The following is a 27231-nucleotide window of genomic DNA, read 5'->3' as shown; positions in this document are numbered from 1 at the left end:
TTTCACTCTTGGATGTTGCCCTGAACTTTGACCTAATTGGCCTATTGGGAAGTATGTCCCTAAACTCTGATAAAACTGCACCAGGAATAGTTGTTTCTGGGCACTTCAGTACCAGGGCCAACAGTGTTAGGAGGACTTCCAGATTCCTATGGTGCAATTGGCCAATAGAATTCAACTACTATTGACTGGCATATCAAGGGGCCTTGGGACTTTCTTTTCCACTTGAATCAGTTAATGTACTTTTTTAGACAAAAAAATAAAAATTAACCTAAACCACAAACAAACTAGCATGGGTTTGGAAACTTAGAACCAGGTCCTGTGAGGTGCTGTACCTCCTGAGGGAGGATGAGTGCTCTCAATTTCCACTGAAGTTGTGTTATCCTGAATCTTGACTTCGCTTCTGCTGAATGATCACTGCAAAATCTACATTGCCATCAACTGCCAATGTCCTTTAGTTAATAATGGACTCTTCCATGAGGACTGGGTTCAGTGCTCCCAAACTGGTTCTTTTTCTTGTTAATAGATCAGCTCACACAGCATGAATGTGGAAGCCATGTTTTCCAACTTTTATATTTAAACTGAATGACTCAAAGAACCACAAGCCTGGCTAAGTTTCTACATTTGTTGTACATAGTCTAGCCCAATTCTTATCACCCCCTTCCAGGTTCAGAGTTCATAAGAAGCAACTCACAGCTCTGTAGTGCCCAGAAAAGTTTTTTAAAGCCACTGAATGTCATAGAGATGCAATGCTAGATTGGGCTGGAAGTTCTGGGTCTTCGGGTAGGTAAGAACAACACTGCTTCTGAACAGCACCCCTGGGAACTTCAGGGTAACAGAGAATGCAGTACTGGTTCTAGTCAGCAGTACCAGGACTTGAGGAGTTTGTTCCACAGTCTGTTTGCATGTTCCTTAAAAGAGAGCACTCACTTTTAAATATTCAACACAAGCATGTATTAGCCATTGCATTATTTTAATTTCTGCATATCTGTTACTTCGAGTGATCTTTTGGCAGACTTTCCCCCATCCTCAGAGGTACACTCTCACCTCTCCTTAGTTTGGGTCATTTTCATCATGCCTATACCAGAAATTGTCATTGTCCTGCTTGAGTTTTATGGGTGTAGGTGATGGCACCAGGGAGAAAAAGTAGCAGCTCAGGAGATGCTGCGATACTGAATTACTAGAGGAAATTTTTCAGGAAAGGGCTCTCCATAACCCTGCTGGAACACTGCTTCCACTTCCCTTACTACATAGCCTTCACCGTCCCAACCACAGCCACTTGTTCTGCCCATCCCTTCCTACCCAGCAGCTGAAGGTGCTGCCCTGGTAGTGTCGGACTGGCCATCTAACCCGAGCCTAAGCAGAGCTGCTACACTCAACTGCTGGGCCAGCACGGGCCTTTAAATTTCAAACTCATCATAAATGTCTGATATCTGTGGGGAGATTTCCCTATAGGCCCGTTTCTTCAGGCTTCTCTGTTGTACAGTCTGTTCTGTGTGAAAATATCAACATTTTATGATTCTGGCTCACTTGAATTGTACCAGGGAGCTGCAAAAGATCTCCTGTGGGCAGACTGTGTCACAGGTCTGAAAGCAGCCTCTTTGCCTGCGTTTGCCTGGCTGACTATTCTGAACCAAGCAACATCGATCATGGCGTATGCAACTGTACAAGATATTTGTAAACTCGGATATGGAAACTAATGGGCTGCAGGTGAGGGCTAGGCTGCTGCTGTAGCCAACAACTCCCAGTTGCTTTCTTATTAAATTCTATAAGCTAAGCAATGTGGTCAGTGCTTGGATGGGAGACCTGTGATTAAAAACTCAGCATGAAGCAGGAAGTGGTGTTGATGATTTAGATGTCTACACACATCTAAACTCTGAACCCTTTCCTGAGAATTTCAAATAAGAGACTGAAATCTGCAGAAGAGGATGGTAGGAGGCAAATTTGGAATTGAACCATTATGTCCTATGGTGTTTTTGAGTTCTAGCTGATGTGCAACCAGTCATCTTAAAATAGTTGGTTCAAGAGGCTTTCCTAGACTAGTGGAAACCGCATCTTGTATAACACACACTTAGATTTCCTCACAGTACTTCAGAAGGAAGGAAGGAATCCATGCCTCGTTAAAGTAAAATATTTGGGTAGCTAAAAAACTGATCAATAGCCAGACTTATGTAGGTGTGTAGTAATGAAGGTTAGACATAGATTAATCTGTGTATATGATTTTGGGAATCCTTTAATTTAGGGTCAAAGTGAGCCTTCTACTACCTTCTTCATGGCTCCGCACAGGCCCTTCTTAAATTGTCTCTACCCAAAGATTTTGGAAGGTGACAATCTCTTGATTTGTGTTTCCATCTGTCTGTGTCTTGCTGTGCCACCCTGAGCTAGTCATTAAGGACTACATTTTCAAAAATATCTATTTGTTTGGGGTGCCTCAGTTTGGGGTCCCAGTTTTAAACACCTCATAACCTGATCGGGATCCACTGAATTCAATGGGAACTCTTCTACTGATCTCACTGGGGATTGGACTGGGCCCTTCAGGCTTAATTTTCAGAGACACAGAGCACCCATACCTCCAATTCATTTCAAATGGAGTTGTGGGAGGCACAGAAAGATTCAGTCACTTGCCAGATAGTCCAGATCAGAGCCAGAACTAGACTGCAGCAGGTCTTGGTTCCCACTGAATAAGCAATTATACATGAAAAACTGATAGAGCCTCTGGAGCCATGCAGGGAGCTTGTTTAACAGCAAGTCTTGAAGTAGGTCATTAGATTTTATTTTTTAAAATTGCTATTTTTTCATAACAATAGCAGCTACCATCATCTGTGCAGCAGGACTGGCTATCAGCTGAGTAGGAACCTTTATCCGTTAATAAGAGCTCTCCTCCCATTGTACTGGCCATTTAATGAACACCAGGAAACTGTTTGAAAGTCCTAAGCAGAGGTTCAGCAGTGACCCAGCTGATCACGGAGTGTGACTGTGGGGCTCTGCATACATCACACTTTTAAAATGCACTGCTTCTTGGTTGACTATGCTAGGGAAGTTATCTTAAGTGGCTTTTTGTACAGTAACTCCTCAGTTAACGTTCTCCCGCTTAACGGTTCTTCGAAGTTGCATCGCTGCTCCATTAGGGAACATACTCGTTTAAAGTTGTGCAATTCTCCCTTATAACGTCATTTGGCTGACTTTACAAGGGAGCATTGCACAAGTTCTTCTTCTCCGGACGGCTTTGAAGAGGAAAGCGTCGCTTCTTTCCGGCCTCTGGCTGCGCAGCTGCCTTTGCTCCTCCGGCTGCCCCTGCTCCTCCACAGGAGGAGCAGGAGCAGCCGTGCAGCCAGTGGCCGGAGAGAAGCGGTGCTTTGAAGGGGAAAGTGCTGCTTCTCTCTGGCCGCTGGCTGCGCAGCTGCCCCTGCTCCTCCTGAGTTTTCCAGCCCGTGTTCACAGGGCCGCATTCCAAAAGAGGCTTTAGAGCTGCAGGCCAGGGCCCCGGGGCCCCCTTAGCCCAGGGCCCTGCAGCCCCTGCATTCTGGGTGGGCCTGCCTCCCGGAGGATGGGGTGGAGGGGGGGCAGCTCCCATGAATCGCGGCCATGGGGGCGGCGCTGCGCTGCGCAGAGCCACCTGCACACCCCCTGCACCAAACAGGAGCTGCCCCAGGTAAGTGCTCTGCACCTCCTGCCTGCCCCAGCTCTGAGCCTCCTCCCACACCCCCACCCTGAGCACTCTCCTGCACCCTAACTCCCTCCCAGACCCCTCACCCTCAGCCCTGAGCCCCAGGGGTAAGCCAGGGGCACTTCCCTACCACAGTACAGTACAGTACTATACAGTATATAATGCCTTTTGTCTGCCCTCCCAAAATTTCTTTGGAACCTAACCCCCTGCATTTACATTAGATCTTATGGGGAAATTGGATTTGTTTAACACCGTTTCACTTAAAGTTGCATTTTTCAGGAACATAACTACAACATTAAGTGAGGAGTTACTGTATATGCATTAGATGGGGAGAGGATGCAGGAAGCCCTGTCCCCTAATGGCAGACATACTTTTGGCTAGGGCTGCGTAGAACACTGAATGGCCCTAGAGGTGACAAGTCAATCCCCTCACTCCCTGCACATTGGCCAGTGTTGGCAGGAGAGTGCTGGGAGGCCCTGGCCAGACCTTTTTGAAGATGTAGCAATCCCCACTGCTCTCACTACTATCCTTCAGCAACCAGGAGGCACTATGCCTTACAAAGAAAATCACACAAGTCTGGAGTGTTTGGTTTGGGTTTCTCTGGACAACAAGTTCAACAGAGTGGGGGCAGGGGCAGAAAGGTGGGTTATACATCTTTTATATTTATCTGATTTTTCCAAACGTTGAGGTCTGAGATGAGCTTCTGCCAAGCCTCCGGGAATTCCTCAGAGGCAGGTGTTATTATCTGTATTTTAGTGAAATGGAGTCCGAGACAGGTATTGACTTGCCCCTGGCCATATGGAAATTCACAGATAGAGTCAGGATTGCAAATTTGTTACTCAGGAGCACACAGATGAGTGGTATGTACTGCACCTTTAAAAAGAGAAGATACCCTCCCCATACTTGCTGCAAATGCAGCTGCCCTTGTGTTGAGATGCAGCCTGCTGCAGAGGAGACACACACACTGTGCTCTCTCTCTTGCTCTTTCATTAAGATTTTGTTCTGGTTTTGATTTTCGTTTAATATAAAATAAAGGTCTTCATGATGACTGTAAATATATTCAGTGTACTGTACGTATTTCATGATGACTGTAAAAATGATGCTCGTATATAAAAAAGTCTGTTGGTTCTTGTGATTACTGCTCCTCCAGTAGAAACCAGTACAGACCAGTAGAAACTGATAGAGACCGAATGAAGAATTTCTAAAACCTCTAACCAAAGGTTCCCTTGCTATACAGAGATGTGCAAAAATGAAAATGCTGGGATGATAAAGTAAATGCAACTTTTGTGCCTTTCAGAAAGAGGTTCAGTTCAGGTTCACTGTGGAGTTTTGACCTAAATTTCCTGTCCTTTCTTAGTTTATCTGAATACCTTTGCTCATCCCTATATGTCAGCCATAACTGTTTGTGTCAACTTCCCCATGGCCCAGCACAGAGTGTGCAGGCCCTTTCCTTTAAAGCCATGAGAATTTACATAACCCCGGAATTGTAGCAATGTGAAATGTGGCTCTGGTTACAATAACAAGGATTTAGGGAACTCAGAGAGAGATTGGAACTGCAAAGGCATAAAAGCAAACAAAACCAAACCCCACATGCTGTTTTAATTTTCAGCAGCCACGTGAGAACTGTCCTCTGGTTTCTGGCTATAAATAAATTGCTGCCGTCACAGGAAGATGGAAAACAAAACAATTTGCATTCCACCCAAATTTTCTTAAGGTTATAAAAAAAGGAAAGGTAAATGTTTCTTAAGCAAAGTATGTCTGTGCAAAGGAAGGTTTAATTAACACACAAGGGGGCTGGCATTTGCATCAAGTGAAGAAGTTGGACATTAATCCTCTCCGCCTCCTGCCTCCCTGCCAATCCTCCCAAGCAAATCACTTAGAACTGACTGTGGATTTAAGACACAGTGCCATAGTGGTGCGGCTGCTAAGGATGCGGAGGCCTACTGTACCAGTAGCCGTTTAGGCAGGCACAATGCCTTTGAAAGCCATGCCTACTTCTAGCCCCTGTTACAAAGCACAGCCTACCTCTTCTGGCTGGTGCTCTGCTGGAGAGGTGGGACCTTGGTCCCACATTTGTCCCGCCCTTTCTATCTCCTTTACAGAATCTAATGCCTCTGCCAGTACTAGACTACCTGGGAAAGCAAAGACCAGGATTGTGAGTGGCTCCTCTGCAGAGACATGGGAGTGAATGGAAGGGTCCTTGGGCCCTCTTCCCAACCATGTGCATTTATGCAAAGTCAGGCACAATCTTACCCTTACGTTTTTCAGAGACAGCTTCAACCATAGGCTGAATGGAAGACCAGCTGAAGTGTTAGCGGATATGTACTGACTCGGGGCACGGGGGAATTTTGCAGCAGTAAGAAGCTGGCCAAATAGAAAAGCTCTCTCCTCTGAAAATCCATCTGTTGGGTGTGGGAAGTGTGATAGGGGATAGCTAGATCTAGAACACCCTTGCTCACCAGAAATTGATCCCAACAGTGAAGGCTACAAGAAGAGGCTTCCCAGAAGACTTTGTACAACAGGAACCCATTCAAGGACCACAGGCTTTAGGAAGGGGCTGGATGACCAGGAGGCAAGACCTCCATCATAGCAAAGGGACAGGGAATAGAAATGTAGCTGAGCTGGGATGAGACGGATTAAGGGATGGGAGATCAACATAATGTCTTGGACAGTGGAACAAAAATATTCTTTATATATTGTACTTATGGCCAGTGCACTGTACCGGAAATTAGTACTGTTAGGAAGAGGCAAGCCAAAGAGAGAGCCTTTGAATTCAGATCTGGATTAGATATGGACAAGGGATCAGGCTCCTTGTCAATGACACAGGGGTGGGTTGGATCTGGGAATTTCAGTAAAGGGGCAGGATAGGAAGAAGGTCAAATATGAAGCTCTGACTTTGGTGTCTCTACTGTTAATGGACCTTCCTGTACCTTCCTCCTCATCAACGCTTGGCTGAAAAGTCATCAGTACCTTCTCTTTATAGCATTATGAATGGGTGCTGCGGCAATTACTATGCTGTCACAAATAAAAGACTCTGACTTCAATTCAAGAATACAAAACAAAAACAAATGAACTTTTAAGAAACAAGGTTACTGTTTTCATGCAAATGACCCCAATAATGAAGGAAATCTGAAGAAGAGAAATACAGAGAGTATTGTATAATGTACAATTTACAATTATACAAAGCACATTCTACCCAAAGATCTCAAAGTGTATTACAATGTATTAGCCCATTTTACCTATGGGGAAAACAGAGAAAGAGAGAATTAGGGGTATATTTTTAGAAGAGTTGAGGCCAAGTGTCATTGTTTTTGAGGCAGAGGGACAATTTGAACCCACATTTTGCAACACTAATGCGAGGAGCCTAGGTAACAAAATGGAGGAACTAGAGCTACTGGTGTTTGCGGACTTCAAACCAGATATTATAGGGATAACAGAGACATGGTGGAATAGTAGTCATGACTGGAGTACAGGTATTGAAGGCTATGTGCTGTTTAGGAAAGACAGAAATAAAGGCAAAGGCGGTGGAGTAGCATTGTATATCAATGATGTAACAGGTACAGAGAAGGGCTACTAGGATGATCTGAGGAATGGAAAACCTGTCTTATGAAAGGAGACTCAAAGAGCTTGGCTTGTTTAGCCTAACCAAAAGAAGGCTGAGGGGAGATATGATTGCTCTTTGTAAATATATCAGAGGGATAAATATCAGGGAGGGAGAGGAATTATTTAAGCTTAGTACCAATGTGGACACAAGAACAAATGGATACAAACTGGACACTAGGAAGTTTAGACCTGAAATTAGATGAAGGTTTCTAACCATTAGAGGAGTGAAGTTCTGGAACAGCCTTCCAAGGGGAGTAGTGGGGACAAAAGACATATCTGGCTTTAAGACTAAGCTTGATAAGTTTATGGAGGGGATGGTAATTGTCTGCCTAATTTTGGCAATTCATTGATCTTTGATTATTAGCAGGTAAATATGTGATGGGATGTTAGATGGGGTGGGATCTGAGTTACTACAGAGAATTCTTTCCTGGGTGCTGGCTGGTGAGTCTTGCCCACATGCTCAGGGTTTAACTGATCGCCATATTTGGGGTCGGGAAGGAATTTTCCTCCAGGGCAGATTGGCAGAGGCCCTGGAGGTTTTTTGCCTTCCTCTGCAGCGTGAGGCATGGGTCACTTGCTGGAGGATTCTCTGCACCTTGAGGTCTTTAAACCACGATTTGCGGACTTCAATAACTCAGACATAGGTTAGGGGTTTGTTACAGGAGTGGGTGGGTGAGATTCTGTGGCCTGCGTTATGCAGGAGGTCAGACTAGATGATCATAATGGTCCCTTCTAACCTTAAAGTCTATGAGTCTAACCACAAAATTAATAGTGAGCACAAATGTGAATATTTTCACCACTAAGTACCCAGGTTTCCCTCACAGCTTGATAGCTGGGAGTACAAGTACTCAGATTTGCATTCACAATTCAGCTGTGGATATAAAAATGCTGGCACACATTTTGCAGGTGCAAATTACTCTTGCCCTTCTGAAAAGTTATCCCTGTGTGATTAGCCCAAGGTCATGCATAGAGTCAGTGGTAGAACTGGGTATAGAACCTCTCTAGTGTGATCTAATACCAGATCATACCTCCTCCCACAGAAGTTTGGTTCTAAATGAAATGTCTCAATAAGCAGTGAGTGTCTCTTTAAAAAAGGTAGTGTAGTCTTTGCAGCCAGCTAGATTCAGAATAGAAATACTAATGGATATTGCTCTAGTTGAAAATCTAAATGGAGGATTTTAACTCTTGCTATTAAAATAGGGAATGTGTTTTTATACCAATGAGACAGAGAGTGAGTGAATGAATGCAGGTGTAAGGTGCTATAAAGTTTTTACTTCAATGTGTTTGGAGTGACCACATTACTCATAAGTGGTTGGATCATGGGTGGGTTATGTAGGTCATCCCAAATAAATGCCAATAAAATGCTTTGACTCCCTCACATCATGAAAGATCTTATTTATACCATTTTTTTCTTTTTCCTTGGCTATCCCTTCCTCCCACCCCCCTTTGAAGTACATTACTACTATGGGAACAATGTCACTAGTCAAGACAGGGCTTAGTTTCAACACCAAGTGGAGTATAAAGCCAGTCTGTATAATAGTTTGAAATCTGTAGTGTGACCCACAGGGCTTTACATGATGATTATTTTGATCACATATGTGGTTTTAATAAATATAAGTGAATTGAATGGCTCAGGCACTCAGGCTGGATCCAGAAATGTATTTAGGTACCCATCCCCCAGACTTAAACATCTAAGCTCAAATTTTAGGCACCACCACAATCCACAGTGACAGAATCTGCATTTTGTGTCTTTGCTGTCCTTTTCTTTGCCCTTTTGTGTGTCACAAAATGAGCTGAGCCTTTAAGCGAGTGTTGGGTTCAACCTCAATATGACTAGTTTACCTCTCAGTCCAGGTGTCATGTGATAGAAGTACATGAGTAGGAATCAGGCCTGCTGGGGAATATAAGGGCAGCCTGAATTCAGTCAGTGAGGCTAAGGGTTTTAAGAGCGTTTAATGCTTATTGAAATTAATAGCAGTTGGGTGCCTACATACCTTTGAGGATCTGGGCCTGCGAGTGTGTTGGGGAGAGTTTTGCAGAGTGTCTGTGGGGAGGAATGGTGAGAGCTTGGGAGATAAATCTGTAGGAAACTTAGGGTTAGAGAAGACCTGGGAAGTCACTTTCTACACCAATCAGCTGGAAAAGCCTGGCTGGAGCTATCTGCCATGAGGGGCAGGGGCCAGAAGCCTTAAGAGATTTATATGGCTTATATGTCAATGTGGTGAAAGGAATACCAGGCAGCAGGACCTCAGAATGGGATGGAACTATTGAGCCAGCAAAGGGCTGAAGAAACTGTAGAGTTGAGAAAAGACTGGCTTTGGTTCAAGCTGACATTTGAACTGTGATGTGGTTTTAATAAATTATAGAATCCCAAGAAAGAGGTGCACTTGAATGACATGGGTCCCTGTGTGTGGTTATTGGGGAGCTCATGAAGGGCAAATGGAGGCAGTGGAAGGGCCTGATGATAGATTGGATGAGCCCTGCTACCTTATGGCTCTTCAGTGTACCTTAGGATTGAGGTAGCAGCAACTGATGCATCTTAGACCAGTTTCCAGTGGCCCAATGTCCACCTCACAAAAGCTGTCATCACTACTGTCAATTGTACAGAGGCCCAGGACTAAATTGGCCATGTAACTACTCTGTTATTTTACCTGAGGGGAAGCCACTAAAGGGCAAGATGAGGAAGTGTGGTGGGGTGATTTGGAGGGGAACTGGTAGCATTGCTGTCTGTACTGTATCAGTTTTGAGGTTAAATAGAGGACTTCTGTCTCTAGAGTTTTTAATGTGGCATCTTTCACTAGCACCGAATTCTCACAGAAGTGAAAAAAAATGGGCTTGGTCTTCCACTGCATTGATATAACATCATTAAAATCAATGGAGTTATACCAGTGTAGAGCTGGGGTAATAAAGGGGAGAATCAGGCCCTATGTGTCTTCAGTCTCCAAAAGGTTAACATTATTGAGAATTGTGTGAATGCACCCATGAGAGAACAGACTCCTACGACTTTAATGAAGTTTCTCTTAAAACTGTTTAGTGAGATACCATGGGAACAGAACAAGGAGAAGGTCACTCTGATGGTATTTCTAAGAATGGCAATAGTGCAGCAGCATTCAGGGAATGTCTTGGAGCAGAATGATTTGGCTTCTTTTTTTTAACAGAATAAACTGATTAATAAAAAAAATAATTTGTAACAGAACTTTGGGGCTTCTCTTGAATAATGGATACAAGCATTCATCTGTCTAAAGTAGCTGATACCTATAAAGCTAAGACAGACAGACAGAGCCAACTTTTCTGCACCCATCTATTAAATAAACAACGTTGTCTATGTTAAACTTTTCATGCAGATTATTTTTTTCTTCCTCTCAGTATTTAAGATAGTTTCACCATACCGAAGGTTGGTGGCTAAATGGATGTAATAAAAGGTTGTCACTGTAGCTACTGTAAAGATCTTGATGATATTGCTGAGGTGCTCAGATAGGGCTTGATCCTGCAGTGTGCTAGGCTGTTGGGCCCAAACCAGCAATACATTTAAGCATATGCTTAACTTTAAATACATGAATAGTCCCATTAAAATCAATGGAATTATTAAAACATTTAAAGTTAAGCACATGCTTAAGTAAGCTGCTGGATCAGGGCCAAACTGATCAGAACCTTGCAGGATCAAGCCCCTCACTGCAGTGACGGGGGTCATATGATAACCTAGACAGAAATGTGATTTTTGTAACTTCTCTTGGAAGCAAGTGAATCAGTGTACTTTCCACAGCAACAGAACACTAGGGGGACCTAGTTATTTGTAATTATTTCTCCAGCAGAACACCACCACTGTCACAAAAGCTGCACTAAATCATCTGAAGGTGGGTCTTTCTTACACTGATGCCATGCAGTCCTGAACTTAACATACAGACCCCAAACAAAGAGACTGAGGAGAGGAAAACAGGATCTGTAGGGATCACCCAGGTTAGTTCTGATTTGCTTTTTTTGAGGGGGAAGTTATTTATTTATTTGTTTTCTTAAATGTGTATTATATTATCTGCAGTGAACATCTTGTCTACTATAACCAAATATAGGGACTCATTACAAGATGGTTTTCCATTCACCCGGTTACAGTAGGCTTAAAAGTTGTAGTGTGGACAGGGTCTAACCATATCCCAGCAGTTAGGATCTACTCTACAATTTTTAGCCCTGTTGTAGCTAGGTATGAGGATAAGTTTTGTAAGTTAGTCTTGGTAATAATTGTAGTGAAGATGGGAAGGCTTTTAGGTTGAACTTTCTCTTTTAAGTTAAGGAATAAGAAGAGAAGATCCTTTCTGGCTGATTGGAAGCGATAGCTCAATAACTTGCTTGATTCTGTGGAGTTAATATTTTTCTTGTTTTGACTCACCATGGACTCCAGTGCAAACAAAACACTCTCTTAACTCCTTGGGACAAGAGCTGCCTCTCCTCCATCTTCTTCCTCAACTAAATTTAAAATCCTACAAGGCTTTGGTTTGTAGGGAGGAGGCTCTGTGTTGTTAATAGGGCTGTGCACTCAAATTCTGCGTAAACTGTAATCAGTGCTAAAGTCTTGGAATTTGTATTGGCATTTATGGTGTTTGCAGGAGTCTTCTAAGGGGCTGAAATAACAGGAGATCTGCTCTTCTCATGCTGTCTCCATCATCCAGGAACAGAAACGTTGTGAAGGGAAAGGGACTGACTCTATGATTCCTGCATCTTGAGATGTCATTTACACAGTGCAATGTGGGTGTAAAATGCTACCAGACCAGAATGGTACTGACATTACACAGGTGTGAATGACTGCACAAGGTGTAGGCAATGGTGAATGAGGCCCCAGAACTCAGGCTTAATCATGACCCCACTGAACTGGGCAGTAAAGCTCCTAAAGGCTTCAGAAGGAGCATGGTTATGCCCTTTGTGTTCTTTTTACCCCATCATGCTCCTACAGGGATTAAAAAACCCAAAACATGACTAATTAATACGATTAAACGCAAGGGGCCAAACTCAGCTCCTTGAAACACAAATACTAGACTTGGTTCACAGCTCCAATTGCTAATAGTTTTCATCTAGTTTCCATGAGTGGTAAAGGGACATGTTTACTTTCCATCCCTATTAATAATTTGCATGATACATCTTTAAAGTGCTTTACCAAAGGTAAGTCATTCATCATGATTGACAACATGGATCTTCTCTCAGGCAATTGATTTCTTCTCCTGCATGGGTAGTATTCCACGAGCTAATAATGGTTCCAGGCATCTACTCCACAGATGAGTGCGAATCTAGGCCCTGATTCTCACTCTCTTATCTGAGTTTTAAGCCAGTGTAACTGTTGATTTCAACAGAGGTACAGTGGTATAAAACTGGTCTACCAGAGTAGAGAATCAGGGCCCCTCTCCTAGATAAATGTGTGCTGCTCTCCTGAAACATACTGAATCTCCTACTGGCTCACATGACCACTGATGGAACTAAGTCTTGCAGGGTCTGGGTGTGCCTCTCTTTTTATCTCAGGTTGTGTCTACACTACAGGCACTACAGCGGCACAGCTATGGTGCTGCAGCAATGCCACTGTAGTTCCGTAGTGTGGACACTTCCTACAGTGATGGAAGAGTTTTTCTTTGTCACTGTAGGAACTAAACCCCTCTGAGTGGGGGTAGCTAGGTTGACAGAGGGATTCTTCCATCAGCCCAGCCACCTCTACCCCAGGGGGCTAGGCCAGCATAGCTATGGCACTTAGAGCTGTGAATTTTTCACACCCCTGAGTAACGCTGGGGTGTCGATCTAAATTTTAAATGTTGACCGGGCCTCAGTCAGCCCCTTCACCAAATATTAATGTAGGTTTTTGTTTCTGGAGCTACGTAGTCTCACTGTTAATCACTTGTGTACCACTTAGCGCCTCACTGCATCATTCCTAATGCACTAAAAGTCATCCTGGCAAGTATAGCAAAGCTGCTTTAAACCCCTCCTTTCTCCTCCCATCCGCCCCTCGAGATCAAGCAGCTTTTCAAGTGAACAACTCAGCACCCCGTGCCTAAGAGCATGGAGCCACCTTTCCGTAGGAACGTTGTCACATTTCCAGGGCTCCTAAGTATACAGGAATTCCTGTAAGGAAAGCCAAGTGTTCTTCAGGGAAGTGTGTGTCACAGAGTAGGACATTTTCTGTGTGATGGGAAGTCATGCCATGTCCAGGAAAATCAGGGTGGGTTAAATATGGCACAATAGCAAAAACTGATGAAGAGCTTGGCAGCAGAGTGGTTTGAGAATAAATGTCATTTATCATCTATTGCTATAATAAGATCAGCTTCTTTCCTAATAGATCACAGCCTCTTACTAAGGGATCAGTTTTGCCACTTAAATTGCCTGTAAATGCTACAGAATATTAGTATTTAAAATTTACATGGCACACTGTATCCACATTCACTAATTAATCCTTCTAACATTTACAAAAAATAGGGACATAGGCAGATATTGTTGTACCCATTTTACAGAGATTTTTAAGTGGCGTGCCAAAGTTCAGAGAATGAGTTACTGGGCCAGGAACCTGCTCCAGTTACTCTCAGATGATGCAAAGCAGATAGAACCCTCATAGATCTGGCTACTTGGGAATTTCCTGTGACTGGAAAGGAATTCCTGGGTGGTGTGCAGATGGTAAGTAGCTCTACTACATCCCCATGCCCTGCAGAGGTCATAGACAGCTGGGTATAGTTTACAGCAGCCTCGAGTCACACTCTAGGCCAAAGCTGCCCCTGACCAGGGAGGAACAAAGGCAGCTTAAAGCCATCTTTTCTTCCCCCTCCAGTGGAGCTCAGCCAGACCAATGGATCTTCCCCACTGTTTGAGCCAAGACTAGGAATGTCCTCCAATCCAGGGATAAATTATTTTTCTCTGGTTCTGTAGTGAGATGCCCTCAAACACTTCATAGGCTGTTGCTTCTTGTTTTCATGGATTTGTTGATTTGACTTGACTGCCAGATGCTGGGACTGAATGACAGTGGACAGATCACTCGATGATTGCCCTCTTCTATTCATTCCCTTGAAAGTATCTGGCACTGGCCACTGTCGGAAGACAGGATACTGGGCTAAGATGGACCACTGGTCTGACCCAGTATGGACATTTTTATTTTCTGTGTTCATGTACATTAGGTTTCACTTCCTTCTTCACATATACTGTGGGGATATCCCTGGAAGTCACTAGGCACTGTGTGCGCATAGCTGGGAACTGCATTAGTCTCTTAGGCCCAGAGTTTTAAAGGTATTTAGGAATTGCTGGGTTCAGTATTACAATACTTAAATGATTTAGGAGCCTAAATCTCATTTTCAAAAGGCATTTAGGCACTTAGGAGTCCAAATCCCAATGCCAATCTCTTTTTCTAGGAGGGAGGAGAATGTATAAATGAAACAAGCACACAGCAATGAGGGGGTCATTAGAGCGGTGCTCTGTTTCACAAAGCAATGATCTGTGCTTCACTAACATTGAGGCAGAAGTAAAGTCTGAGCAACTGTAATTCAGCTATAAGGGAAGCGTACCAGGGAGGTTTGCCCCTTTGGGGCTGGGGCGAGCCAACCCTGATTATGGACTGAGGCACACCTGGGTTGAATCAGGCAATTCCCTATAAAGGGCAGCAGCTGGCTACAGTGAAGGGGGAAGTGTAGAAAGCTGTGGTAAGTAAGAAATGGTGCCTACTGAGGAGATCTGGGGAGCCTGGGAGAGACTGGAAAGGCCCTGGGCAGGCAGGAGGAAGAGAAATCTTGTGTTATGTGGACTTGGTTTGGGGATGTTGAGTGTTATTTGCAGTATATGTATAAACCTGGTCCCTACAATGGAGTATTTTTGACCAAGGAAAAACCTAAAGGCAGCTTCTATTTGAACAGTCCAACAGGGGAAACTGAGTCAATCTGCCTGTAGTATGCCCCTATACCATGAAGGGGTGCATGGGAGATGGTGGGCCCAGTTACAGGAAGCAACTAAGGAGACAATTTACTTTTAGAAAGATTTAGTTTTCCCTCACTCCCAGCTAGGTCACCCCCAGCTTCGTTCCTCCAGTAGCTTGGAAACTTTTTTTCTGCTGGCTAAAAATAAAAGGCTGCCTTTCAACCCCTTTCCCAGCTGCTCTAGTAGTGCCAGCTCTGCTTTCCCCTCACTCCAGGCTCAGCTGTCTTAGCTCACACAGCCCACTTACAAAATCTAAATAGCTACAGAATAAGAGGTTTTAAAAGGGGTCTGGGAAGGGAGGAGGAGATGAGTGTGGAACAGGGAGACTAGAACTTAGAGAGGAAGCCGCAATGTGCCATCTACAAGAAGGCCCAAACCAATACCCCAGATCCAACCAACCTTTTGGATCCAGATCTGAACTTGGTGTTTGGCTTGGTCTGAACTTCTATGACTGGCTTGAATCTCTAACCCTGGTTTGAAATGTCCCCCAACTTTGGGAACATTCGGGTCTGGAGCTGAGTGTTGTGGTTCAGGCCCTTCTGTGATTCCAAAGCAGACTTTAATTTAGCAGAGCAATATTTAGGCTAGTATCTTTGTGTTGGAGCAGCTGAGAGCCTCCCTTTGTAGTACTGTGAGGACTGCTACAAGTAATTAGGTAGCTATTATATTGACTGGCTTTGAACAAAGGATGCTGTCCAGTTGTTGAGGCCCAGCACTTTGAATGACTTTACATCTGTTACTAATCTGGAGGGACTTTCAGCTCTGAATATTATTTTTTAAATATTCATTGAGAAACTAAGCAAACCTCCTCGCTTCATACTGGACCTGAAACAACAACAACAAACATTTACTCCTCTAGCAGCAGCAGTTAACTAATAAACCCTCTCCCCACAGCATGCCAGTGTCAGTGGTACTGCACATGCTCTAAAAAGGAAGTAAACCAACAAATCCATCTCCATGTCAAGCTAACGTCATTAGAAGTATGCTCTGGGACAGTGGCTGATGCACACTGTTATTGTCCAACTGGAAAACTACAAACCTACTAGTTTTGTTAATGCTTTAACTTTCCATCTTCTAGAATAGCTGAGTCCAGCTCCAAATCCCAACTTCTTTAAAGGGTGCTCAGGTCTGAGGTTGAGGTTTGATCCCTTAGCGAGATGGGTCAAGATGAAAAGTTTGAACCTGGAATTCAAGCCTTCCAAATTCAGGGGTATTTTGACCCTGATCCTGCACCATTAAAGTCAATGGGAGCAGGATCAAACCCTTAGATCTGGGTTTTGGATTGGCCCCAACTCTTCTAATAAAAAAAGAAGAGTTCAGCTAACTAAATGAAGCTATACCAATGTCTGTATTGTCAATATATTTCTCCGTGCTGCCCTTCCCAAGGGAACTGATGCTTCTGGTGGCAATATGGTGAAACATAATGTCATCCTCATTGGCATTGCCATGCACATTGGCAGTACCAATCTTTCTGCATGTATTCAGCACAGCATAGCCAGGAGACACTCATAGCGCTGCATGCCATTTTAGAAGGGCAATGTGCAGAATCAGTCTCTGCAGAGAAGAGATTAAAATAAAGACTTGCTAGTTTTGTAGCCTGCAGTGACTGAGCAGTAAGAGGGTCACTGAGCCTGGTAGCAGCCTGTGAGCGATAGTGTGAGGCATGGCACTCAGCCCTGTCCGTAGAGCTGTGGTGTTTAATCTTCTTGATGGTTGGAGCAGGGAGCCTGGCACTGAAGCTCCATTCACAATGGGCACCTTTGTTCTCAGATTCGTAATGCCCCTGTCCCTTTGTTTTAAGACTGGATTGAACAAACAATTTAGATCTCCAAAGGCAGTGTGACATTTCACAGAAACCTTTGCAGAGCATTCAATATGGAATTATTTTTGTGTGTGGCATAACTGATCATCTTAAAATGTCTGTTCTTCCTGACTTTTCCTTTCCTTTTGCTAATAGCCAAACTTTGTCTTCTGTAGCTGCTTTCCTCCAAGGCTGTGAAAGCACTTTACAAATATGAATTAACTCATCCTCACAACACCCCAGTGATGTAGGTTAGTTTTAAGGTATCAATTATAGTTGGGGAAACTGAGTCACAGAGCAGTTCGATTTCCCCCCCCCCCCCAGTGTCATACGTTGAGTTAGTGGTAAAGCTGGAAACAGAAAGCAGAACCTTTAAGTCCCAGTCCTTTTCTCTAACCATTAAATGCCATTTCCCCCTTAAAGCCAGGAATAGAACCCATGAGTCCTGATCTAATCACCAGACCACGATCTATTAATAGAACAGCCAAATCCCACATTTGGATGCTCAAATCCATATTTAGGCGCATAAATGTTAGAAATGGAGAAGCCCTACCAGATCATCCAGTCCCTCTCACTGGGGATAGTTCAGGATTGTCTCTTACAGGACAGTTTCTGGTGTTTTGCCCAGTCTAGTTGTAAAAGTGCCTTGTAGTGGAGCCTCCATCCCTTCTCATGGGAGATTACCCCCTTCAGTACTGTAATTCTTTATCTTTGGTGTCCATCTCCATCAAATATTTGCACATGGCAATGTTCCTGCTCTGCCATCTCTTAGTCAAGCGCTCTGTACCTATTTCACACAGCTGTGTGCTGAACTGAGAGTCCAGTGGGGGATTTGGATAACCTAGTCGGGTCCCTGTGGTCTCTTGTTTCCTTCTCGTAAGGAGCAGATTGAGATGCAGTTTCTTTTGTAAACACACAGCATAGGTACGGTACAAGGTGCCAAGATGAGAAGGGAGACTGTTAGTAGCACACGAACCTGCCTAACCCATGACTTTAGTCAGAAGCTTCAGTTTTTTTCCAGCCTCCCTGCTAAATCTCTGGCTCCAGGCCCTCTGCCCTGTACCTTGGGTCTCCCTGCCTTCTCCCCTTGTTAGTCAACCAGTGCCTTTCATGCTCTCCCTTCCCTCCACTTACCTCCAATGAGAGCTCAAAAGGAGCTAGGGGAGGAGTCTTGAGCTGGGCACACTAAACAGCTGGTAGGGAAAGGGCAAGAGCCGCAGCTGCTGAAAAGTGCCTAGCTTGGAGGAGGGAGAGCTAAGGGGCTGGGAGAAGGGGACTAATGGCATTGGGAGTGGGAAAAGTAACGGACAAGGATGTGAGTGGGAAGAGAGGACTAACACACTGGTGTGGAGACTGGGATGTGGGAGGGCTTTTTCCCCTCTGAGTATCTGATGCTAATTTAATGTATAAATCATATACACTTTCTCCGGCATGCAGCCAAGGCTGGTAGCAGAGTTCATGCTAGAAGAACGATGGGGCCCTGGTGGCTTAACACTTGGCTATTAATGCCGAAGTTCATAATTTCATAGTGTGCTTGGATAGCTTCTCCGCTCATGGTGCAAGAACATACCTTCCCTCTGGTTAGCTGGCATCCACTGAGCCCATTTGTGAAGGGTCTGAGTCTGGGTCGCTAGTGCCCTGCACCTTTTGTAATTGTCACCATTGTGCAAAATGGGTGTGAAATGCTAACACACTGCAATAGTCGTATTGTACGTCCAGTGTGTGCTAGAGCAAATGACTGTGCAAGGCACAGGGCAGCTGTGAATTGGTTTCCCTTTGTCTCATCTAACTGGTTCCTTTGAAGGTATTGCTTTTTTCAGGTGATATTGCTTTTTCTTTCATTGTAATATGTCCTGCCTTTTTATGGCTTGATCAAAAAAATTTTAATGTAGTTTTTTCTTGTAATGTGTTTTGGTTGTTGGTGGTTTTTTATTATTTAGTTATTGTACAAAGAGTCCATGTTTTCTGTATACAAAGAGCAAATGCTCTACTTTCAGGCTGGATTACTTATATTTGTGATTAAGGAAAAGAACAAAAGAAAGGAAGGACAAACATAATCTCTATTTGGAAACATGTGTTACTCTGTCTGTAACTTCCACTGGGGTTGGACTCTCAGCTTTGCCCCCTAATCAACAGAGGGAGCAACTCCTTCCATGTTAAGGTGCGGTACACTTCAAACATGCACATCTCCTGAATGGGAAGCTGGGGAGTAGAAAATCCCTTGGAAACAGTGGATTGCTACCAGACTAAAGTTATTTTCAGAATGAGTGAGAGAGTGAAGAAACAGGGAAATTATAGGTTTGCATTTGTTAAAATATACTCTCTGCCCTACAAGGGAGTAAATACTTTTAAGGACAATGTAATGTGAGTCACTTGCAGCCATCCCTGATTGGATAATTGGATAACATGTATGTATATATTCAGCCATTCTTAACTCAGGGGTGTGTGTATGTGTGTTCCAGTGTTTAGATCAGGTATCTGGAGTTGGGACCCCTGCATTCTAGTCCCATCTCTGCCACAGATTTGCCAGGTGATATTGAGCAAATTGTCTGTATGATAATTCCTACCCACTTTTGAAAAATACTCTGATAGCCTTGAATGAAAGGCTGTGTGGAAGACTAAAGTCTTGTTGTTGTTAATGAAGCATGTAGGAAACTATTTCATATCCTGATGGATATCAGCCAGGTCTCAGACAATGAGAACACAACTCCCACCTCTCCTGCTCCAAACACCATCCCATTCGGGTTTTTTCAAGAGCCCGTTCATTGGTATTGCCTGTCAAACTGGAGCTTGTCTCTTTAAGAAAGTGTAGCACAGTAGCAGAGGAAGGCCCTGCCTCCTAAAGCTTGTAGCACTGTAGCTGGGCTGTGGAATGGGAAACAGTTCTTGATCTTTATCCGAACACAGTGTACACACACGCAGCCACCCCATCTGCAGCTCATGCAGTAACATCCAGCGTGGAGATCAGTACTCCTGCCTGGCTCTCTGACACAGGATGGACGTTCCTGAGCACTGAGCTCAGCTGCTGTAAAAATCAAGTAGGAAAACATACAGCTGGATAAAATTGGTAAGTCAAACTAAAGTCACATCCTCCTCTTTGGACTGCAGCTTTCAAGTCTCTTTTTATTTTTAATATTCTTTGCAGGCAGTTGGGTTTTTTATATTGTCTTCTGAATAGAGCAGCTGGGAAAACATGAGGGGAAAATAAAAATGTAAAGTAGATCTCGAGCATTCTTCTTTCTGTTTTAAAATCCTTTTTCCACATTAACACTTGGCTGCAGGAGCTGGAAGGGGAAAGCCAGCAAGTGCTTCTGTGTAGTGGGGAGGAAGCTGGTAAGAGCTCTAATTAGCTTTTGTAGTGAGGATGATTCAAGAGGGTGATCTGAAAAAAATAAAATAAAAAATCAAGGTATTTGAAATAAAGTGACTTGTCATTTACTTTAAAGGGTTTAACATTTCATGTTTGGCAATTTAAACAAAAATTGCAGTTGACTGTGTAGTAGGGATAGATTGCTGTCAACAACCTCTTTAAAGGCCATCAGATTTTGAAGTACTTTTAAGCAAGTGGTGAATAGATGTTGATTCATTTCAGATAAAATGTATTGGTAGATCTGGAAGGGTAGGCAATGACAAAATGCCAATTTTCTCAGTGGCAGACAGAGGGCGGTGTTGCTGCATTTGGTTGTAATTCACAGTAAACTGGCCAGGGAAGTTGGTAAAACTCATTGGTGAACCACTTAACGGTGATAGACTGGTAAAAAATGATACATCTATGCAGCAACCTCTACAGTATAGCATCCAAAGGTAGGTGCATCTATTCAGTGATCTGACTTTTTGCGCTTCAGGGGACAAAAGTAGGTTAATGATTTGAATTGTTACAAGAATAAAACTTCTGTCAATCAAATCTGAGCCTGCTTATAAAAATGAGATTCCAGACTTATGGCTGAAAGAAGTTAAATGTTTAATTGATGTGTGTTCTTGTGTTTTACCCACTGACACAGCTTTTTGAGCACTGCAGAGAAATAGTGCTACACACCAGCTACTAAAGCAAATGTGCAAAATGTTGAATGGTGGTCGCACTTTGTGTGTTGTGCTGCATATGTAGATTCAGCCTGGGTAAGGAAAAAGAAGGATGATGCCAAATCTAAAAGGTTTGTTAGAATATCTGACACATGCTTCTTTCAAGAAGGTCTAATTCAATGTTAACCAAGTTGCAGGTAGGAAGTTCAGCACTGAGTCTGAAAACAGTTTGTCTCAAATACGGTCAAGTGATTTAGTGCAGGGGATGGAGACTTAGAACCGAGGAGTCCTGACTCCCCAATACCATTTCCATGTTTTAACCAAATATTGTCAAGTGATTAGGATTGGGGAGACCAGGGTGGTGGGAGTGGCCATTCTGATCCCAGCTGTACCAGTTATGCTGCATTGTTCTGAACAAGTCTCTTAACCATTCTGAGTCATTTTACCCCTCTATAAAATAAGGGTTAGAGCATATAATAAAATACCATATATACACGGATGGGGTTTAAAAATACTAAGCTACCTTATAGGGGTGCGACTGTAAGTCTGAGATCCTCATGTGACCGGCACTAGGTAGGACCAAAATATTATTAAACTAATACAGTTGTCTTAGAGAAGGGTCTGAGCTGCCATATCAAGTTCAAAGGTAATCAAAGTGTCTGTATTGGGATTGTGCCTTTTGTACTGGTCTGTCTTGAGCTGCATGACAGTCTGGGGTTCTTAACTTTCACTCTTGCTACCTGATGTGGGGGTGGATTTACAGTCTCTGAATCCTCAATGTAAGCCATTATGGGAAAAGCAGATTAAAACAGGGTGAACGACTGTATGAAATCTGCTCATTCAGACACCCTGTGACCACACTTCATTGACTGTTTCAGTGCTCTGTTCTGTGTGCTGGGGCAGTGGTGCACATGAGCTGCAGTCACATGGCTGAACTGCAAGAGGCTCTGAGAGAGTCATTAGGGGAGAGCATGTCCTTGGGGTAGTGGGTTTTCAGACACTAGGCAGGTAGTCAGTCATCCATGGATGAGAAGTGGGTTCATGATGTAGTTTCCAAGGTAGGATTTTCCCCTAAATGTTCTTGTTCATTCTTTCTCTCTTTAAAAGATAATGCTGATTTGCTGCTTCCTCTAGTGGGCACAGGTCAGTTGTCTAGGTGCTGCTCACTTTGCATTTCAGTGATCTAGTTTCTTTTATCACTCCGCTTTAAACTATTTGCCTGATTGCATTACTTAACTGGAGGTGTTGCTTCTGTAGGATACTTGAGCCTTCTCAGGGAGGTGAAGGGGCTGCCACAAGTACTAGGTCAAATGGTAGGTTACTTGACTAATCCCTGAGCAGGAAAGAAACCCTGAATGATTGGTTGCTAGGATGCCCTGGAGAAAATGTTGTCTTGGTGGCTTTACTGTTTAGGACTATTGATTCACCTCTGTGCAGCAGCAACTTTCTCTTTCTGCTCATGAAACTTAGCCGTTGGTGCAGCAAGTTTAGTTGAGAATGTGGATAAAGCTATCAAACACTGGGGTGAATTTGCCTCCTGCTGACCTTCCTGCTAGCAGCCAGGCTGTTCCCTTGCTGTGGGTGTCCGTAACAACTTGAGTTCTCGCTCTCCCCACTCTGCTGATTATGTTAAATGGTTATCAGCTGCATCTCCCTGACTACTCTCTTGATCAACATGACTGACTGATTAGAACCTGTAGATGATTTTCATCCAGTTATTGTTTTCCAATTTACTAAATCCTCAGGCTGATGTCCCCAATTTATCCCTAGAATTGAAACAGTCCAGAGTAATTGACCCCAGATACTACTTTATGTTCCATAGGACTCTACTTTAAGGTTTACTTTATTTTGCACTAGGCACTGGGCTTCTCTACCCTTAAAATGCTACAGTGCCACAGCTGTGCCCGTCAGTCTTCAGTGTAGACACTGCCTTTGCCGATGGTAGGGGTTCTTCCATCAGTGTAGGTAATCTACCTTCCCTGAGAGATGGAAGAATTCTTGTGTCGACCTAGTGCTGTCTACACAGGGATTTTAGGTCAGTTTAACTATGCAGCTCATGAGTGTGGATTTTTCACACCACTGACATAGTTAAACCGACCTAATTTTCTAGTGTAGTGTAGATCGCATCTTACCCTGGCACCTGCATTGCATCGTCTTTATTTACTATGTGTGTGATTTCTGGAATTTTGGAGATGCCCTTTCTGTTTTCTTAAACTTGGCACAGATAAAACTGGGGTGTTTTTATTTTTTATCCCCGCCCCCCCCCCCCCCCCCCCAGTTTTGATGCCTCTAGGGTCACCCATGCTGAACTCTTTCTGTAACAGCACAATACTCTTCTGAACCCTTCAAAGGATGCCAATGACCTTGGAGTTGTTATGAAGCCTAAACTCTTGTCTGACATTCAATTAAGCTGTCACTGGCATCACCTTGTGAGTCTAGCCAGACTGAGAGCTGTCATTACTATGCTAGTTGCTGCAGTTCAGTTCCTGATTATGGTTCACTTTTGCTCAGTGACTGGTAGGCTTTGTTTTGCAGGTCTTCCAGTTTAAGCTCTTTATGGGAGATGCTAACTTCTTCATTGTCTGCTTACTATATTTTTCCATAGCAGCCCTTCACTGAGAAGAACCGTGGCTTCCTGGAGAGCAGTAAGAGAACTGAAAGGTTTTTGGTGCTTACCTAACAGCGTTGCATCTGGCTTTGCTCTTGCTGTTCATATGATCTCTTGATTTCTTATTTACCAGGTTGCTGTCTTTGAAAGTTCCTGATACAAGTAGCTCACTTCCACCTCTTGGAGCCAGTATATCAATAGCATCTTGCTCTGCTCTTTAAGATCTATCAGTTTATAAAACTGAATGGGATTGGTTTGATTTGGGTTTCTCTATTTATATCAGTTTGGTCAAGCCCCTTTTATCCTTGCAGAAAGGGTGCTTTATGAATATAAAGAGGAGTGAGTGAAGGATAGAAACATGGGATTTAGACTGTTCTAATTTTAAACATTGTAACACATGCACATTTGAGGTCCCTTCCAGCCCAACATCTGTTTCTATGAATCTGCAGCACTACCATCTACTGGATGGGTTGTCAGGCCTGCTTATATGTGTATTGATGCCCTGTGTGGCTTGTGTGAATGCACCTTTGCCCCAAGAGTGTCTGGAGAATTCATAGTGGATGGAGCCTCCAATTGCTGGTACACTTTAGGGGACCATCCTGAATTTAATGTATAATTGGCATGTGCTGCTACAAGACTATATTGACCTGAGAGATGATGAAGGCCAGGAGATGAGATTAAAAGGATTTGGAGGCAGTGAGGTTAAGAGACTGAAGGTTAGGTTCTCCCAAGAATAACTTTTCTGAAGATACCCAAATGCAGCTAGTCCTGACTGACCCTTCCAGATAGATTATATCAGACCTGCCAGTGCTTACATATGTCTGTGTCCTCTGTGGGGTTCATTATGCCATCTACTGGCTGGTATAGTGCAGCTGGTATTTAATCACCTCTACTGGCAGAGCCTATGGTTCCGAGTTCCGTTCCTCGTCTCACATCTGTACAGTTTCCCCAAGGACTTCAGTGTCTGTGGACATATGATTGGTTTTTTTTATCATTTTGTTAGTTAAGCAACAATGAAAACTAGTCACACACAAAGCTTTTAGCCGCCCCAACATTTAACTAAATTTACAGGGACACAATGATGACCACCCAGCATCATTAAATAATCCTAGTCAAGTAACTATGAACTCAGCCAGCCAATAAATCAAAGCAACAGGAAAGTCCCTCTCTTCCCTACTCCTTCTCTATTCCAGGAACATACTACCAAACTCCTTTCTCCCTTCTCCCCCCCCCCCCCCCGCCAAAAAAGTGGTGACTTTGCAGCATGTTCAGAAGGTCATCAGGTTGAGACTATTTTGGACCAAGGTGATGAAGTGGGGGAGGGAGGACAGAGCAATTTCCAGAGTCTCTGAGCCCAACTGGAAACACCCTGTTGGAAGCTCCTCTCCCTTTTTTGACCGGATAATTTCAAAAGATCAGAGATTATAAAGCATCCCCAGTAAAAGGAAAAGCCCGAGGTGCTGCTGAGAGTCAGTGCACCACATCTCTCAACTCCATCATTAGAAGAGGAAGCTTAACTTTTTTTTAGACTCCAATTTACCTTCCTCTCATGCTGTCCTGTTTATTATTTTTAAGGTGTTTATGGCAGAACTGCTGATGTGTGAAGAGGAGCATATAGGAAATGTAACTAATGACTAAGTCCTTCATCGCTCATCATTTTCAGCTGCCTGCACTGTTCTCTCTCTTCTCTTGGGTCTCATATTTGGTCTTTGGCAGGCTGAGTGGGGTGGGTGGGTGAGCAGGGAATCACCTGAATGATCTCTCATATTATGTGATGCCTAATGCAGTACCCATGCATAGAAAGGTGGGCTAAGGACAAGCAGAGTCTTCTTTCTGATTTTCCCCTCCAGCTTCTCCCATTGGTGTCAGAGGCATTGCTTCAACCTGGTGGTTAAACTATAAAACAATGTTGCATGCGTGCCTCATTATGTCTAGCTCTGCAGCTTCTTTCTAAATGTATTGGGACATGTAACTTTACCTAGCTCTGGCTACTAAGAGGCATGATCATATTGCTGTTTATTCTGAAATCCACTGAAAGTGCATGGAGAAGCCCTGTAATTTCAGCTCTCCGAGACAATCTTTTCTAGCAGCTGATGAAGCCCAAGCACATGCCAGATGAAAAGCTCTTGTGTTATCATTTTCAGTTTATTAAAAAAATAAACCCCAATTCCCTTACAGAGGCAGTTTTATAAATACTATATCACTTCGCCCTTGCTCTGACTGCCCTTGACTTAGGCAGTTGCCAGAATATTGCAATGTGCTAGCAGGTAAAAGGCATGCGACCAAGGGAAGGGAAGGAGTTTTTTCTCCTCCCACTTCTTGGGAGTTTATTTTACTAGAACTAAAACATTCTGACTAAAGAACATAAACTTGAAATTAAGCATTTGCTTATGAATGGGTTTTTTTTGGGAAAACATTTTAAAGGTGCAATTTTATCTACTGGTAGGCAAACAATATTTGATAGCAATCTGATTCTTTAATAAGAAGAGAAGGGACACGATTTGATGTGCCTGTCCCCAACCGCCAGCAGTATTCACTTGAAAAGAAAGGTGCATGAGGAACTGGGGCCAGCATACTTCTATTGGCTCCCATGTTAATCAGTTAAGTGTTCCAGCCAGTGAAGTGGAGTTACCTTTCCCAAATCCTGGGCAGCTTCACAAGTGAGCATGGTCTTTTGTTTTCATTTTTCCTTCAAGTGAATTTTTAGTTCTGGTAGAAGGTGCCAAACAGACAGCCCTGAAGACCAAATTTCTCTGTTTTTATCCACAGAATCAGTATAGCTTGGACAATAACAGGGTTAACTTCCACCATCCTGCCCTTTACCAGTTTCCCCCCTGACCTACAGTACCGAGAGCCACCTTCGATCTCAATTTTATCCTTTGCCAGCAACAGGGCAATTAGTTACAATTGTGATGGTAATTAGATTGAGGGCTGTTTGGATCAGGGGCTTTGCTTGCCTAAATGTGCAGTATAGCTTGGACAATAACAGGGTTAACTTCCACCATCCTGCCCTTTACCAGTTTCCCCCCTGACCTACAGTACCGAGAGCCACCTTCGATCTCAATTTTATCCTTTGAAGGATTCAATTTTATCCTTTGCCAGCAACAGGGCAATTAGTTACAATTGTGATGGTAATTAGATTGTGGGCTGTTTGGATCAGGGGCTTTGCTTGCCTAAATGTGCCTTGCTAATGCTGATTGAGGCCCTGGATGCTACCTTATTACAAAAAATAAATAATATTGCATACAGTGTCTCATTCATTAGGAGATGACCAGACTCTTCAAACTCATTTCATATGAACAGCCATCAGATGGTCATTATTGCAACTGATTTTGGCCCACTGACCTGGTGGGGAGAGGTTCTGTATCCCATTACCAACTCCTGATGTAGTTTTTTCCATACTCCTTTAAGCTTTGCAAAATCTGTTTCCAGGTTCTCCATTCTTCCCTTGGACCAACTGGGAATCCTTGGGACCTTTAGGAAGACTGTGATTTGTGAATTTTTGTGGCTAGTGTCTAACTTGAGGATCAGTCTATGAAGGACTTTTTTTAAATTTAAAAGTTATTACTTTAAAGCATTTTTGCAAATTATGCATTGATACCTGTAGGTATT

The 27231-nt window shown here is 43.5% G+C and overlaps 1 protein-coding gene across 2 annotated transcripts in view; it reads left to right on the top strand.

Annotated features, from left to right (window-relative positions):
• DAAM2 (dishevelled associated activator of morphogenesis 2) overlaps positions 1 to 27231 on the top strand; it is a 258023-nt gene that overhangs the window by 9059 nt on the left and 221733 nt on the right. Inside the window, exon 1 of one of the 2 annotated variants that reach the window (XM_039529309.1) lies at positions 19807 to 20058. The exons of the other annotated variant lie outside the window; for it this stretch is intronic. The gene's annotated coding sequence lies outside the window, so the exon portion shown is untranslated. Of the gene's footprint in view, positions 1 to 19806; positions 20059 to 27231 lie in introns of those variants that run through there. 2 annotated transcript variants of the gene reach the window in all.

The sequence above is a fragment of the Mauremys reevesii genome, linkage group 3, assembly GCF_016161935.1.
Source record: "Mauremys reevesii isolate NIE-2019 linkage group 3, ASM1616193v1, whole genome shotgun sequence".
Lineage (NCBI taxonomy): Eukaryota > Metazoa > Chordata > Testudines > Geoemydidae > Mauremys > Mauremys reevesii.
Note: the sequence above shows the minus strand (reverse complement) of the source record. Positions and strands in the feature narration are given on the sequence as shown.